Genomic DNA, 16,094 nt, shown 5'->3' with positions numbered 1-16,094 from the left:
TGCTAGGATTATAGGCTCAAGCCACTGTGCCTGGACTTAACTTGCTATAATTTTTTATTGAACATAAATAGGCCCACCTACATACAGGATATACAAATGAGAGAGTTTTAAAAAATCAGATCAATGCTAAGTGAGAAAGAAGGTGTGTATGTCTTAGATAGGATGCCTTCTCTCCACTCATCAGGTCATGGATTCTCTCCTGGAAACTCACATATAGAGGGAAGTGACTTTTTTTTTTTACATAATAAAGGAACATATTTCCTAGGAAAATATTCCCAAAAGGAACAAAAGATTGATGAGCTATTGGGTTGAGATCCAATCTATGTAAAACCCATATGTAAAATTAGGTCATTCTTCCTTTTTATACCCAAATAGTTATACCCAAATAATTATGGCTCAAGCCCCTAGCACATTACTTACTGTAAATGACCGCATAACGCTCTGCTTCACCTTCAGGGAAAGTGTTTGAGAAACTCCTCATTGCTCACCATTCTCCTAGACATAACTCCCTTCTGCTGATGGTTATTGCTAACCACCTCTGCTCAGGTTTAAGACACTTTTCCAACTCCTGCCCCATGCCTAGGCCCCCAGTTCTTTCCTGTTTTCTCCCAGCAGCATTGAAACCGAGGTGTAACTTTAATAACAATAACGCTTACTGGAGGTTGGGAGCAACAGGCAGGGTGGACCACTCCCAGAGGAACTTATAGCTACTTCCTGAGCCCATTGTGATGGCCTGCCTACATAAAAGTGGTCCAGGTTTTTCCTTCCTATGAAGAATAGATGTTCCCACCAGCAATGATCCTGGGAATAGGTTAATTTTCAGTCAGGATATAAAAATATAAGAAGGGTCGTAAGTGGGAGAGTGAAAGAGGAAATTTTATTTTCCTTCTGGACTGGAAATCAATTTTTCCAGGATTTGGAAATACAGAAAAACCTAGAATTTAAGCCATCTTGATGTCAACCTGAGAATGAAGCCAACCCATAAATAAATCCAGGGCCAAGAGAAGTTTAGTGAAACAGAGCTCAAGACACTGGATGGGGGGCCGGACGCAGTGACTCACGTCTGTAATCCCAGCACTTTGGGTGGCCAAGGTGAGCAGATCACGAGGTCAGGAGATTGAGACCATCCTGGCTAACACGGTGAAACCCCATCTCTACTAAAAATACAAAAAAATTAGCCGGGTGTGGTGGCGGGCACCTGTAGTCCCAGCTACTTGGGAGGCTGAGGCAGGAGAATGACGTGAACCCGGAGGGCAGAGCTTGCAGTGAGCCGAGATCGCACCACTGCACTCCAGCCTGGGCGACAGAGTGAGACTCCGTCTCAAAAAAAAAAAAAAGACACTGGATTGGATCACTCTTAAACCTGCCCTACCTCTGGAAATTTAGTGATAAGAGCTAATACATTTCCTTATAATTTTAGGCATTATCTATTTAATCTGTCATACAATAGATGTTTTCAGCTCATTTTTCAATACTTCCTGTACTGCCCCTTTTAGCTTCTCTGTTGGTTGCCTTTATACTATAAATAACATCCTAACACCTTTATTTCTTTGTTTCATCAACTATCTTTTAATGCTTTTTATAAAATGAAGATAATAGCTCCCCAACCAGTCCACTCAGCAATTCTACACCTTTTGTCATTTGCACCTTTTGTCATTCATATTATCAAGGTTGATAATTTTTATAATATAACTACATTTTCTAAGCTTTGTCTATTAACTACATTTTCTATGCTTTGTCTATAGGTTGGTTATAAACAACTAAAAAATAATTGGTCACCTCAGGCTCCTATAACAAAATACTATAGATGAGGTGACTTAAACAACAGGAATTTGAGAAGTCCAAGATTGAGGTGCCAGCAGATTTGGTTCTCACTGAGAGTCATCTTCCTGGCTTACAGATGGCTGTCTTCTTGCTGTATCCTCACATGGCAGAGAAAGAAATCTCTGGTGTCTCTTTCTCTTCTTATAAGCCATCATGGGTGTTCCGCTCTCATGACGTCATCCAAACCTAATTACCTCCCAAAGACTCCACCTCCTAAGGCCATTACATTGGGAGTTAGGACTCAACAGGTGAATTTGGCAAGGGGTTGGGGTAGACACAAACATTCAGTTCATAACACTATATAAATATTGTTTATTGCAGAAGCAATGATCATAAGGGTTACATTTCGTTTCTTACTTCTTTCTGTTTTCCTGGGATTTCTTTTTGTTTGTTTGTTTTTGAGATGGAGTGTCTGTCTCTGTCACCCAGGCTGGAGTGCAGTGGCGTGGTCTCGGCTCACTGCAACCTCCGACTCCCGGGTCCAGGTGATTCTCCTGCCTCAGCCTCTTGAGTAGCCGGGATTACAGGCACACGCCACTACGACTGGCTAATTTTTGTATTTTTAGTAGAGAAGGCGTTTCATCATATTAGTCAGGCTGGTCTCAAACTCCTGACCTCATGATCCACCCTCCTAGGCCTTCCAAAGTGCTGGGATTACAGGCGTGACCGCACCAGCCTTTCCTGGAATTTCTATCTGCCTTTATTTTTATTCCACACTATTTATAAATGTTTATAAACAATGTAAGAAAATTTTCTATATCACTATTTATATTTGTTACGTCATTATCTTTTCTAACACTTTTTCTATGCATTTAGTTGTATGGTGTGTGTAAATATATAGTTTTATTTTGTGGTTTTGTTTTACATAAATGTTACACATTGTACATATGGTTCTTTGACTTGCTTTTTCACTTAACAATATGTCTTGGAGTTCTTTCCACATCTTTTAACTCTTTCCTAAGTACTTGATATGGTTACATTACAGTTTTGTCCATTTGTTTGTTTTTGTTTTTCTAGTTATGTTAGACCTCAGTTATATGAATGGATTGATATGATTTAATTATTCATACTCCTCAGTTATAGCCAGTTTGGGTTTTTGTTCCATTACCCCCACTCCTCCCATATGTTTAATTTGTATCTTTTCAACCCACATGCCACATTTTTCTTACATAACATACAGCATTATTTTGTGAGCTTAAAAATTTTACAAAAATGGTGTCATACCATATGTATCTACAACTTCATGCAAATTATGTTTGAGATTAATTTATGTTGATAATTATGTCTAGTTTATTCCTTTTAATTTCTGTGTAGTAATCAATCAAACAACTAGATCACATTTTATCTATTCATTCCTCCATGATGGTTATTTAGGTTGCCTTTTACTATTTGTCATTACAAACAGTGATGCAATGAACAGTATTGTACATGTCTCTTTGTGTACATGTATAACCCATGGATAATTTAGCCATTTCTCGATTGATGGGGAGTTTTTTCCTAAATTTTTACTATTATTACAGATCTCTATCATGTGAGCATATACATTCTTCTGATATATATTATGCAAGTCGCATTCTTACATAAAAGCTACGCATTTTTAAAATTTTTGATATCACGAAATTATCTTTTTAAAAGGTTATATCAATTTGAATTTCCAACAATTAAACATGGGATATCAACTTTCTACACGTTTGCCTGCATTTGATACAATCAACGTAAAATTCTTGTCTACATCACAATTAAGAAATAGTATATCATTGTTGTTAAGATTTGCATGTCCCTGATTAACTGTAAAAGGTGAGTATCATTTAATATCTTTATTGGCTTTTTGTTTTGCCTCTTTATAGCCTTTGAAAATTTTGATATGGAGATTTTTCTCATTGATTGTCTTACATAGTTGTGAAATTAATGTTTCATTACTACAAATATGATGTAAATCTTTTCTTCTGGCCTCTTGCTTTTTCTTTCATTTTAGTTTTGGTGTTTTTTACAAGAATAAGGTTTTTAAGTCATCAAATGTATCTTTCTTGTAAAGCTTTTTGTATGTTGAGGTGTGTGTCTTTAGAGAATCTTTCCTACCCCAAGGGTTATAAATATTTGCTTAAATTTTCCTATACGATTATGTGTGTGTGTGTGTGTGTGTGTCCTTGCTTTAGTGGCTCTGTCCTTCTCAGTGGTTATAAATATTTTGTCTGTGTTTTCATTGAATTATTTTGTAGTTCTGGGTTTTTTTTAAAGTTTATCCCTTTAATCCATCTGGAATTTAATTTAATTTTGAGGATGATATATGACACAGATGTAGCTTTGTTTTGCCTAATGGTATAGTGTTTATTAATAAATGTATAATACTAAATATTTAACTAATTAATTAATACTAACTATATTTATTAGTAAATAGTAATTTTTCCAATACTATTGAATTTGAGATTATGCTAATATTATACTGGTTCTCATATATAGACAGATCTATTTCTATAGTCTCCATTTTACCCCATTAATCTGTCTCTATGCCAAAACCACAGATTTAATCATTTTAGCATTATAAAATATTTTTATATTTGATATGACAAATCCTGATATTTGTTCCTAGCAGTATAGTAGACCAGTTGCCCTGTACAGCCTTCTTATGCAAAACAAGTAAAAATACTAGACAAAATAGATTTGTTTTCAATTTTAAAAATGATCTTTTTTAAGCAAGTTGGTAAGAAAGTCCCAAAAAGTTATGGAAATCAGGTGAGTGAAAGGAGAAAGCCAGTTGGAATGGCAGGTGCTTTTATAGTCATATTTTATGATCGTAAGTTTCCATTTTTACACTCTATGAAGTCTAGAGCACAAAAGTCCTTCCAAGATGTGGGAGATGGGTAGGAGAACCATGAACAAAGCTAAAATACCAAGAAACAAGTTTGAACAATCCAGCCTGCAGAAACATACCATAAGAAAACTTGCCACTTCAACCTTCATGGTGGGTAGGAGGGGAAATTAAATATCCTCTAAGAATGTAGAACTGCAAGCCACCCTTCACATTGTTTGTGACTTAAATTCACCCAACTCATGATTTCTGAAAAACCTCGATTTGATACTTCGTTTTTAAACTATTCTAGAGTAAATATAACATTGATTCCAAAACCTGACAAAGATTTTACAAAGAAAGAAAACTACAGACCAATCTCACTTATAAATGTCAATGCAAAAACACCAAATAAAGTTGTAACAAGCAAAATCTGTAGCACAGTTAAAATACTAACCAAGGGTCATGTATTACATGAATAAAAAGTTGGTTTAATATTAGGAGTCTATCTATATTAATATATATGAGGAGAAAAAATATATATGATCTCAACGGATACTAATATGAATTTGGGAAAAAGTAAACACTCCTTCTTGATTTTAAAAACACCCCTGAAAAATAAAAAAATGATACTTTCCCTAACACCTATTTATTAGTCCAGAGATCAGAACCAGTCTTAATGGACAACACTGGAAGCATTCACGCAAAGTGAGAAATAAGACAAAGATGCCCACTATCAACATTAATATTTAATATTGTTCTGAAGATATTAACAGATGCAACTATACAAGAGAAAGTATAAGAATTGTAAAAAAGATGGTAAAACCATCACGAATTTCAAAAGATCTGATTTCTACTTAAGAGAACCAACTGAAAAAATACTATAAGTAACAAGAGAACTCAGTAAATCAGCAATCCCCAGCCTTTTTGGCAACAGGGACTTGTTTCATGGAAGACAGTTTTTCCATGGACTGGGGTTGAGGGAGATGGTTTCAGGATGATCCAAGCATATTACATCTATTGGGCACTTTGTTTCTATTATTATTACATATTCACCATAATGTAGAATCAGTGGGAGCCCTGAGCTTGTTTTCCTTCAACTAGACGGTCCTATCTGGGGGTGGTGGGAGACAGTGACAGATCATCAGGTGTTAGATTTTCATAAGGAGCACACAACCCAGATCCCTCACCTGTGCAGTTCACAGTAGGGCTTGCGCTCCTTTGAGAATTTAATACCTCCACTGATTTGACAGGAAGCAGAGCTCAGCTTCAATCACTGGCGGTTCACCTCCTGCTATGCAGCCTGGTTCCTAACAGACCCAGATGGGGTCAGTGGCCCTGGGTTTGGACCCCTGTATTAAATTACAGGGTATAACATTAATACATAGCAACAAATAACTCTCTTACATAAATCAACACCAATTAAATAGTAAAGTGTCTAAGCATAGTGGTATGTGCCCGTAATCCCAGCTACTCAAAAGGCTGAGGTGGGAAGATCACGTGAGCCCAGGAGTTCAAGACCAGCCTAGGTAACATAGTGAGAACCCCTTCTCTTAAAAAATAAATAAATAATAACAAGTGGAAAAGAAGCTTATGTCTCCAACAGCAAAAATGAGAAGAAAGAGGTAAACTATTTAAGAATAAGCTTAACAAGAAATATACAACATCTTTATGAGGAAAATTCCAAAATACTACTATGGGACACAAAAGTAGAACTGAAGAAATGGAAAGATAGGCCTATTCTTTGGTTAAATAAACATTTGGCTGGGTGTAGTGACTCATGCCTGTAATCCCAGCACTTTGAAAGGCTGAAGCAGGTGGATCATGGAGGTCAGAAGTTTGAGACCAGCCTGGCCAACATGGTGAAACTCTCTTTCTTTCTTTTTTTTTTTTTTTTAATTAAAAAAATTCGACATCACAAAGTCTCTTCTCTTTGAATCAGTTTATAAATTTAACTTCATCTTTTTTTCCCCCGCTTTAGACAGGGTCTCATTCTATTGCCCAAGCTGAAGTGCAGTGGGGTAATCTCAATTCACTGCAGCCTTGAACTCCCCAGGTTTAGGTGATCTTCCCACCTCAGCCTTCCAAGTAGCTGGGACTACAGGCTTGGGCCACCATGCCTGGCTAATTTTTTGTATTTTTTATTGAGATGGGTCTCACCATGTTGTTGGTCTTTTGAACTCCTGGGCTTAAGTGATCCTCCTGTCTCAGTCTCCCAAAGTGCTAGGATTACAGGCATGTACCACCTCATTGGGGATAACTTTATCTTAATAAAGTTACCAATGTTTTTATTTTTCCTGGAAATAGATAAATTGTTTCTAAATTCATGCAAAACAACAACAACAAAAAGCAAGAGTAAGAAGAAAATCCCTGAAAATGAAGAACAATGTGGTGGAACTATCTCAATCAGATATTGAAACATGCTATAAGTTTCCACCAATTTAAAAAGTATTAATATGATAACACTGCATGACTAGATGGGCTAAAAGAGGAGGCCAGGTGCAGTGGCTCACCCCTGTAATGTCAGCACTTTGGGAGGCGAGGAGGGGGCGGATCACAAGGTCAGGAGTTTGAGACCAACCTGGTCAACATGGTGAAACCCCGTCTCTGCTAAAAATACAAAAATTAGCTAGGTGTGGTGGCGTGCACCTGTAGTCCCAGCTACTTGGGAGGCTGAGGCAGGAGAATTGCTTGAACCTGAGAGGCAGAGTTTTCAGTGAGCCAAGATCATGCCACTGCGCTCCAGCCTAGGTGACAGAGTGAGACTCCATCTCCAAAAATACATTACAGAAATCTGATGTGCAAAAAGGAGGCAAATCAAAACAAAGTGGCAAGAATGAGTTTCAAATAAATGGCGTCTGACAACTGGATAGCCACCTGTAAAAAATAAAATTGAATCTACACCTCTTGTCATATATCAGAATAAAGGCAAATCAATTTTTTATCTTAATTTTTTTAAAAAGCCATGAAGCTATAAGAAAACATTTTCTTTATGGGCTGTGATTCAAAATACAAAAGATGCATGCAAAAAAGTAATGTCTACTATATAAAATTTCTACTATATAAAAAATATTTTGGCCAGTATAGTAACTGATACCTGTAATCCCAACACTTTGGGAGGCTGATGAGAGAGGGTTGCTTGAGGCCAGGAGTTCAAGATCAGCTTATAGAGACTCTGTCTCCACAAAAAATAAAAAATTAGCTGGGAGGGGTGGTGCACGCCTGTCATCCCAGGCTGAGGCGGAAGGATCCCTTGAGCCCAGGAGTTGGAGACCAGAGGTATGGTAGCACCAATGCACTCCAGCCTGGGTGAAAAAGTGAGACCCCCATCTCTAAATTAAAAATCATATAAGTGCATGGGAAGATACGCCATAAGCAATGCTGAAAGACAAAGACAAAATGGGCAAATATATTTGCAATTTACACCATAGACAAAGGGCTAATTATCTAAATATATAATTACAGTAAATCAATATGAAAAGAATAATTAAGATCCATAATTTTTTAAAGAAAAATGAGCAAAGTATGTGAACAAAAAGTTCACAGAAAAAGATATACAAATGGCTTGTATGCATATAAAAAGAAAGTGAACTTCACTCATAATAAAAAATGCAAATTAAAGCTAAACTGGGAAAGTGATTAGATCAGAAAAAAATCCGAAAGTTGAACAGCTTTAGAATAGTTAACAGAATATACGGGGAATAATAATGGGGAATAAGGTAATCTCATACATTGCCAGTGGGACTGAAAGATGGTATAACCATAATACAAGGCAATTTAATATTTCTGTAATCTTCAATGCATTTACCCTTTGACCTGGCATATTCACTTCTGGATGTTTTATATATTCCCCTGCACACTGACAAAATGATATATGCACAGGGTAATTCATCATTGCATCATTGTAATAGAAAAAGATTGGAAACAACCAAAGTGACCATCAATAAGGAAATGGTTAAATAAACGATGCTATATTCATATAATGGAACACAACACAGCTGTAAAACAAAGCAAAAAAAATTAAGACGCCTTGGCCACTGAGTGGGATGAAGACAGAGAAAGAGAGAGAATTAGGAAGCCTTTTTGTACTGATATGAAGAGCTAAAGGATCTATTTTAAGAAACAAAAGGAAGGTACAGAATAGTAACATAATCTTCTACCTTTTATGTAAGCAAGAGGGTAAAATAAGATATATTCTTTTCTTCTTCTTCTTCCTTTCTTTTTTCTGACAGACTCTCACTCTGTCACCCAGACTGGAGTGCAATGGCAGGACCATAGCTCACCACGGCCTCAACCTCCCTCCCTGGCTCAATGGATCCTCCCACCTCAGCCCCCCAAGTAGCTGGGACTACAGGTGTGCTAATTAAAAAAAATTTTTGTTAAGAGATAGGATCTCTGCTGTTTTGCCCAGGCTGGTCTCCAACTCCTGGGCTCAAGTGATCCTCAGGCCTCAGACTCCCAATGTGCTGGGATTACAGGAGTGAGTCACACTGCAGCTGGCCTAATTTTATTTATTTATTTTATTTTATTTATTTTTGAGATGGAGCTTTGCTCTTGTTGCTCAGGCTGGAGTGCAGTGGTGTGATTTTGGCCCACTGCAACCTCTACTACCTCCCGGGTTCAAGCGATTCTCCTCCCTCAGCCTCCCCAGTAGCTGGAATCACAGTCGTGTGCCACCACACCCGGCTATGGCCTTACTTTAGGTTTTGTTAAATTAGGATAGGCTAGCTTATGTTGCAGTAACAAACACACGAAAAGATCAGAGATCTAACCGCCTAGATTTTTTTTCTTTCCTCCACAAAATGTCCATCCTGGGCGGACTGGGAGCTCCATTCCATACTTCTAGAATGCGTGTGTGACCTAGTTCTGACTAATGAGATGTGACAAAGTATCCCGGGGACTTCTGGGAAATATTTCCTCACTCTTGAAAAGGACAAACAGAAGTTGACATCACTTCCGTTTGACATGCTTATATAGGATGTCTGGAACTGTGGGAGCCATCTTGTTTCCTTGGGAGGGGCAAGCTGGAGAGCCACAAACTTCACATTTCTGTAATAGTACAGGTAAAAATAGAAAGGACCTGGGTCTTTTTTTTTTTTTTTTTAATGTTGAGACTGAGTGTCTCTTTTTGTCTCCCAGGCGACAGTGATCTCGGCTCACTGCGATCTCAGCCTCCCGGGTTCAAGCGGTTCTCTTGCCTCAGCATCCTCAGCCCTGGGACTAGCGCGCCACCACACCTAGCCTATTTTTGTATTTTTAGTAGAGATGGAGTTTCACCATGTTGGCCAGGCTGGTCTCAAACTGCTGACCTCGTGATACACCAACCTCAGCCTCTCAAAGCGCTCGGATTACAGGCATGAGCCACCGCGCCCGGCCTTGGGTCTTTAATTATGTCAGTAAACCTATGAATTAACCAACTCTGGACAATCCTTACCTAAGGATTTCTTTGTGTTTTTATTTTATTTTATTTCAGTAGTTTTGAGGGAACAGGTGGTGTTTCGTTGCATGGAAAAGTTCTGCAGTAGTAATTATTGAGATTTTGGTGCACCCATCGCCTGAGCAGTGTATACTGTACCCCATATGTAATTTTTACCCCTCATCCCCCTTCCACCCTTGCCCCCGAATCCCCAAAGTCCATTATATCAGTCTCATGCCTTTGTGTTCCTCATAGCTTAGCCCCCACTTATAAGTGAGAACATGTGATGTTTGGTTTTTCATTCCCGAGTTACTTCACTTGGAATGATGGTCTCCAACTCCACACAGGTTGCTGTGAATGCCATTATTGCCTTCCTTTCTATGGCTCAGAAATAGATATATATTTATATTTTATATATATATATATTTGGATGAATCTTTAGGGTTTTCTAGGTATACAATCATATCATCAGCAAACAGTGATAGTTTGACTTCCCCTTTACTGATTTGGATGACCTTTATTTCTTTCTCTTGTCTGATTGCTCTGGCTAGGACTTCTAGTATTTTGTTGAATAGTAGTGAAAGTGGGCATCCTTGTCTCATTCCAATTCTCAGGGGGAATGCTTTCAACTTTTCCCCATTCAGTATAATATTGGCTGTGGGTTTGTCACAGACAGCTTTTATTACTTTGAGGTATGTTCCTTGTATGCCAAATTTGCTGAGGGTTTTAATGATAAAGGCATGCTGGATGTTGTCAAATGCTTTTCTGCATCTCTTGAGATGATCATATGGCTTTTGCTTTTAATTCTGTTTATGTGATGCATCACATTTATTAACTTGCATATGTTAAATCATCCCTGCATCCCTAGTATGAAACCCACTCGATCATGGTGTGTTATCTTTTTGATATGCTGTTGGATTTGTTTAGCTAGTATTTTTTTTTAGGATGTTTGCATCTGTGGTCATTAGGGATATTAGTCTGTCGTTTTCTTCTTTTATTATGTCCTTTCCCACTTTTGGTATTAAGGTGACACTGGCTTCATAGAATGATTTAGGGAGGATTCCCTGTTTCTATGTCTTTTGGAATAGTTTCAGTAAGATTGGTACCAATTCTTCCTTGAATGCCTGATAGAATTCAGCTGTGAATCCATCAGGACCTGGCCTTTTGTTGTTGTTGTTGTTGTTGTTGTTGGAAATTTTTAAATTACTGTTTCAGTTTCGCTACTTGTTATTGGTCTGTTCTATTTCTGTGTCTATTTCTTCCTGATTTAATCCAGGAGGGTTGTCTATTTACAGAAATTTATCCATCTTCACTAAATTTTCCAGTTTGTGTGCATAAAGATGTTCATAGCAGCCTTGAATGATCTTTTTTATTTCTGTGGTATTGGTTGTAATATCTCTTGTTTTGTTTCTAACTGAGCTTATTTGGATCTTGTCTCCTTTTCTTGGTTAATCTCACTAATGCCCTATCAATTTTTTGATCTTTTCAGATAACCAGCTTTTTGTTTATCTTTTGTATTTTTTTTTGGTTTCAATTTCATTTAGTTCTGCTCTGATCTTTGTTATTTATATTTTTCTGCTGAGTTTGGGTTTGGTTTGTTATTGTTTCTCTAGTTCCTTGAGGTCTGACCTTAGATTGTCTATTTGTGCTCTTTCAGACTTTTTGATGTAAGCATTTAGTGCTATGAACTTGCCTCTTAGCACCACTTTTGCTGTGTCCCAGAGGTTTTGATAAAGTTGTGTCACTATTATCTTTCAGTTCAAAGAATTTTTAAATTTCCATCTTGATTTCATTATTGACCCAAAGATCATTCAGGAGCAGATTATTTAGTTTCTGTGTATTTGTATAGTTTTGAGGGTTCCTTTTGGAGTTAATTTCCAAATTTATTCTACTGCGTTCTGAGAGGGTACTTGATATAATTTAAATCTTCTTAAATTTATTGAGACTTGTTTTGTGGCCTATCATATTGTCTACCATGGAGAATGTTCCATGTGCTGATGAAAAGAACATATATTCTGCAGTTGTCGGGTAGAATGTTCCGTAAATATCTGTTAAGTTCACTTGTTCTAAGGTGTAATTTAAGTCCATTGGTCCTTTGTTGACTTCCTGTCTTGATTACCTGTCTTTGCTGTCAGTGGAGTACTGAAGTCCCCCACTTCAGCAGGGTTGTTCTGTCATGAATTGCTGTAAGGTCCTGAGCTGGTTGACCTCAAGCCAGAGAGCACCAGAGCTTTTGGCCTGTCTCATGGAATTTGCAGCAGCCCGCTACTGCTTTCAAAGGATCTGTGATTTCTTTCAGTTTTCCTAGTACATGCCTGTGGTGGTTCCTGGAGCAAAAGTCCATGACATGAGTCTCCACACACTGTTCTGTCCACACAAATGGGAGCTGCACATCAGCTCTGTCTCCTATCCGCCATCTTCCCTCACTGGTTTTTTTGACTTCGACAATAAATCATCAGCCTAATGTAGGTGGGCTCTACCACTTACAGCAAGTGCACATTACTGTTCAGGTAGACCAAAGTCAAATCATGGTGAAAGGTAAAAGGGAAGCAAGGCACATCTTCACAGGGCCAGAGAAGGAAGAAGAGAGCCAGAATTTATTATGTGAGATAATAAAATGTATTTATTGTATAAACTATTTCAAATTGTTTTTTCTGTTATTTGTAGATGAAAATATCATTTATAGGTTTCTTATTTATTTTTCTTGTTTTATTGCATTGACTAGAGCATCCAGTTTGGTGTTGTACAGCAGCATGAAAGCAAGCATCCTTGTCCCATTCCTGAGGTAACAGGATTACCTCTAAATTCACCACAAAGTATGGTGATAGTCATAGGTTTTTGGTAGTCCCTTTAACTAAGATAGGAAATTTCCCTTCTATAGCAAGCTACTGCAAGTCTTTTAAAAATCTTAACAGGTGTTACATTTTTCAATTTTTTTAGTATTTATTGATATAATCGGATGCTTTAATTTGTGCATGTAGTGAATTATATAAACTTTCTTTTTGTTTATTATTATTACTATTTATTTTCTTAGAGACTGGGTCTCACTATTTTGCCCAGAGTAGTCTTGAACTCCTGGGTTCAAGTGATCCTCCGCCTCCCGTAGTGTTGGGATTACAGGCATGAGCCACCTTGAGGGCCCAATGTATTTGTTTTTATCAACATTCAGTTTTCTGTGCCAATAATGCTCCTGCAAACATTATGAATGTTCCTAAAACTCAGTGGACTTTCTGTAAGAAGTATGGCAAGCACCAACCCCACAAAGTGACACAGTACGAGAAGGGCAAGGATTCGCTATATGCCCAGGGAAAATGGCCTTGATGGGAAGCATAGTAGCTATGGTGGACAGACTAAGTGGATTTTCCAGAAAAAGGTGAAAACTACAAAGAAGACTGTGCTAAGGCTTGAGTGCGTTGAGCCCAACTGCAGATCTAAGAGAATGCTGGCTATTAAGAGATGCAAGCATTTTCAACTGGGAGGAGATAAGAAGAGAAGGAGGTCAAGTGATATAGTTCTGGATGTCATCTTTTGTTTTATTATAAAGACAATAAAATCTTGAGTTTATGTTAAAAAAAGATTCAGTTAAGATTCTTACATGCAATCGAGTGATGTTTTTTAGGTAACTCTTAATCTGTAATCCCTCCTGACCACACACAAATACACACTTTCTTTTTTGCTTGGAATATATTTCTTGGATCATTTGTTCTGTAGAATTTCCTACAGTTTGGATTTTGCTGATTATCTTTCTGTGATAGTGTTTAACATGTTCCTCTGTTCCCTGTTTTTTTTTTTTTTTTTATAGAAAGTGGCCAATAAGGGTTTTTTTAAAAAAATTATTTCATTTCCATATTCATAAACTTAAGTATATTTGAAGTGTTTTAATCATTGCAATTACCATTTTTATTAATGCATGATTGTTGCATCTTTAGCCAGTAGGAGCCTCTTCAAGTTGTTTCCTAAGCAGTTTTGACACTCTCTCTGTAGTCTTCAGCTTTCTTGCCTTAGATATGACATGTTGGTCTAGGCTCATCTTGTGTATTTCTTGTCCCAGACCTGGAAGCAGCCTTTTTTCAACTGAACATTGATTTTGTGTATATGTGTGAAACGATGTTTAGAAACTACTATCTAGTTACCAGGGGTGCTGACTACTACTGGGTAGATCCACTTTCTAAACCTTCCTTGAATTCCATTTTATCTGATTTAAATATAATCACACATTTTTTCATTGGAATATCCTTTTCCATCACTTTATTTTCAAACTTCTCAGATGATTTTGTTTTAGATGTGTCTCTTATAATGGTTTTCAAACATCCAGTCTAAAATTCTCCTTTTATCCATGGGCTTAACCCAATCATATTTAATGTGATATTGAGACATCTGAACTATTCCTCTCATTTTATTTGTCTTTTCTACTTCTCCTGGATTTTTTAAATTTCCTTTTGTCTTTTGCAAAATTGGTGAGTTTTCTTTGTCTTATTTTGTCCTTCTCAAAATTTAAAACTTGCACCTGTTACTTCTTCTAGTGGTTATTCTAACTTATATGAGTTTTACAATAAATTTTACTGATTTCTTCAGTAAGATACTGCTTCATGTATTTCTCTCTCTCTCTCTCTTTTTTTTTTTTTTTTGTTCTGTTTTTGTTTTCTGGTTAAGTTTATTCTCTTTTAATTCATTGTGGATGGTAAATTTTCCAGATCCTTGAATATTTATAAATTTTTTTTTTGCATTTACACTTAATAGTTTAGCTGGATATAGAATTCTAGGTTTGTAACCATGTTCTCTCAAAATGTTGAAGATGTATTTATATTGCCTTCTTGTATGCAATGCATTTTTACTGATAATTCTGATATTAGTCTTTGCAGAAAAATTTTTAAAAATCTTTGGATGCTTTTAGAATTTCTCCTTACACTTGTTCTAAAATTTCACTATTTGTATCTAAGTGTAGTCATTTCTATTCATCCTACTCAGTTTTCAACTGGAAGATTTGTGCTTTTATTCAACTCTGGAAATTTTTCTTTTAATATGTTTTTAATTTTTCCTCTCTCTCATATTTTCAATTTTTTATTTTCTTCTGGAATGTGAATTGATAGATTTGGGAGCCTTGCTTCTACCCTCCATGTTTCTAAACATTTCTTTCATAATTTTTCTCTGTCTTCTTATACTACATTTTGGGATAATCCCTCAGCTATTGTTTCTAGCTCAATAAACAGCTCTTCATCCGTATTCATTCTACCATTTCCCTCTCTTCTGAATACTTTTCACTTCCAAGATCCCTATTTGATTCTTTTTCATAATTTCCTTCTTGTCTTATGGATTCAATTGTCTTTTATCCCTGTGATGAAAGGTTCATTATACTTCTCTTAAAATCACCTTCTGCGAGTTCTATTTTCTGTTTCTCAGATACTAGTCATTTGTTTCATTTTGTGCTTCTCTTTTATGATGTGTTAGTAATTCTTGGCTCTGTGCACATCTTTTCCTTTGAGATTCTCTGTTGCCCCAACTATGGGAGCTAGTTATTGCAACCTTCTTCCAGCGACTATGGAGGAAGATGATGGGGATGGGCCTAGATGTAGCCTTCTGAGTCTGAAGAGACTGTTTCTCCTGGGTGTCAGCAGCCTACTAAGGCATTGCCTAGGGACATAAGGATTTCCCCTCACTTCTGAGAGCAGAGATACCTCTGCTAACCACTGCATACACAAAGTAGAAAGTGGGAAGGGGCAGAAGTATCAGGCTTCTCCTACCCAAGTGTACAGTACTGGGTTAAATAGTAACCCCGCACAATTCATGTTCACCCAGAGTCTTATTTGGAAATATTGTCTTTACACAGAGACTTGGTGTCTGTGTCCAAATCACTACCTCTGTCTTCCCAGTGGGGAGAAGATCATGTGAAGACAGAGATTAGAGTGATGGGTGCACAAGCCAAGCCATGCCAGAGACTGACAGTAACCACCTGAAACTAGAGACTTCAGAGAGAGCAGGTGCCTGCTGACACCTTGATTTTGGACTTCTGGCCTTCAAAACTATAAGAGAATGAATATCTATTGTTTAAGCGTCCCAGTTTGTGGT

The 16,094-nt window shown here is 37.2% G+C and overlaps 1 pseudogene; it reads left to right on the top strand.

The window, feature by feature from the left end:
• The first annotated feature begins 13,229 nt into the window (after positions 1–13,229).
• The window catches only part of LOC111543157, an 8,284-nt pseudogene continuing 5,419 nt past the window's right edge, over positions 13,230–16,094 (top strand).

This window comes from Piliocolobus tephrosceles, chromosome 5 (genome assembly GCF_002776525.5).
Source record: "Piliocolobus tephrosceles isolate RC106 chromosome 5, ASM277652v3, whole genome shotgun sequence".
Lineage (NCBI taxonomy): Eukaryota > Metazoa > Chordata > Mammalia > Primates > Cercopithecidae > Piliocolobus > Piliocolobus tephrosceles.
The sequence above is the reverse complement of the archived record's forward strand: the minus strand, read 5'-3'. Positions and strand labels throughout refer to the sequence as shown.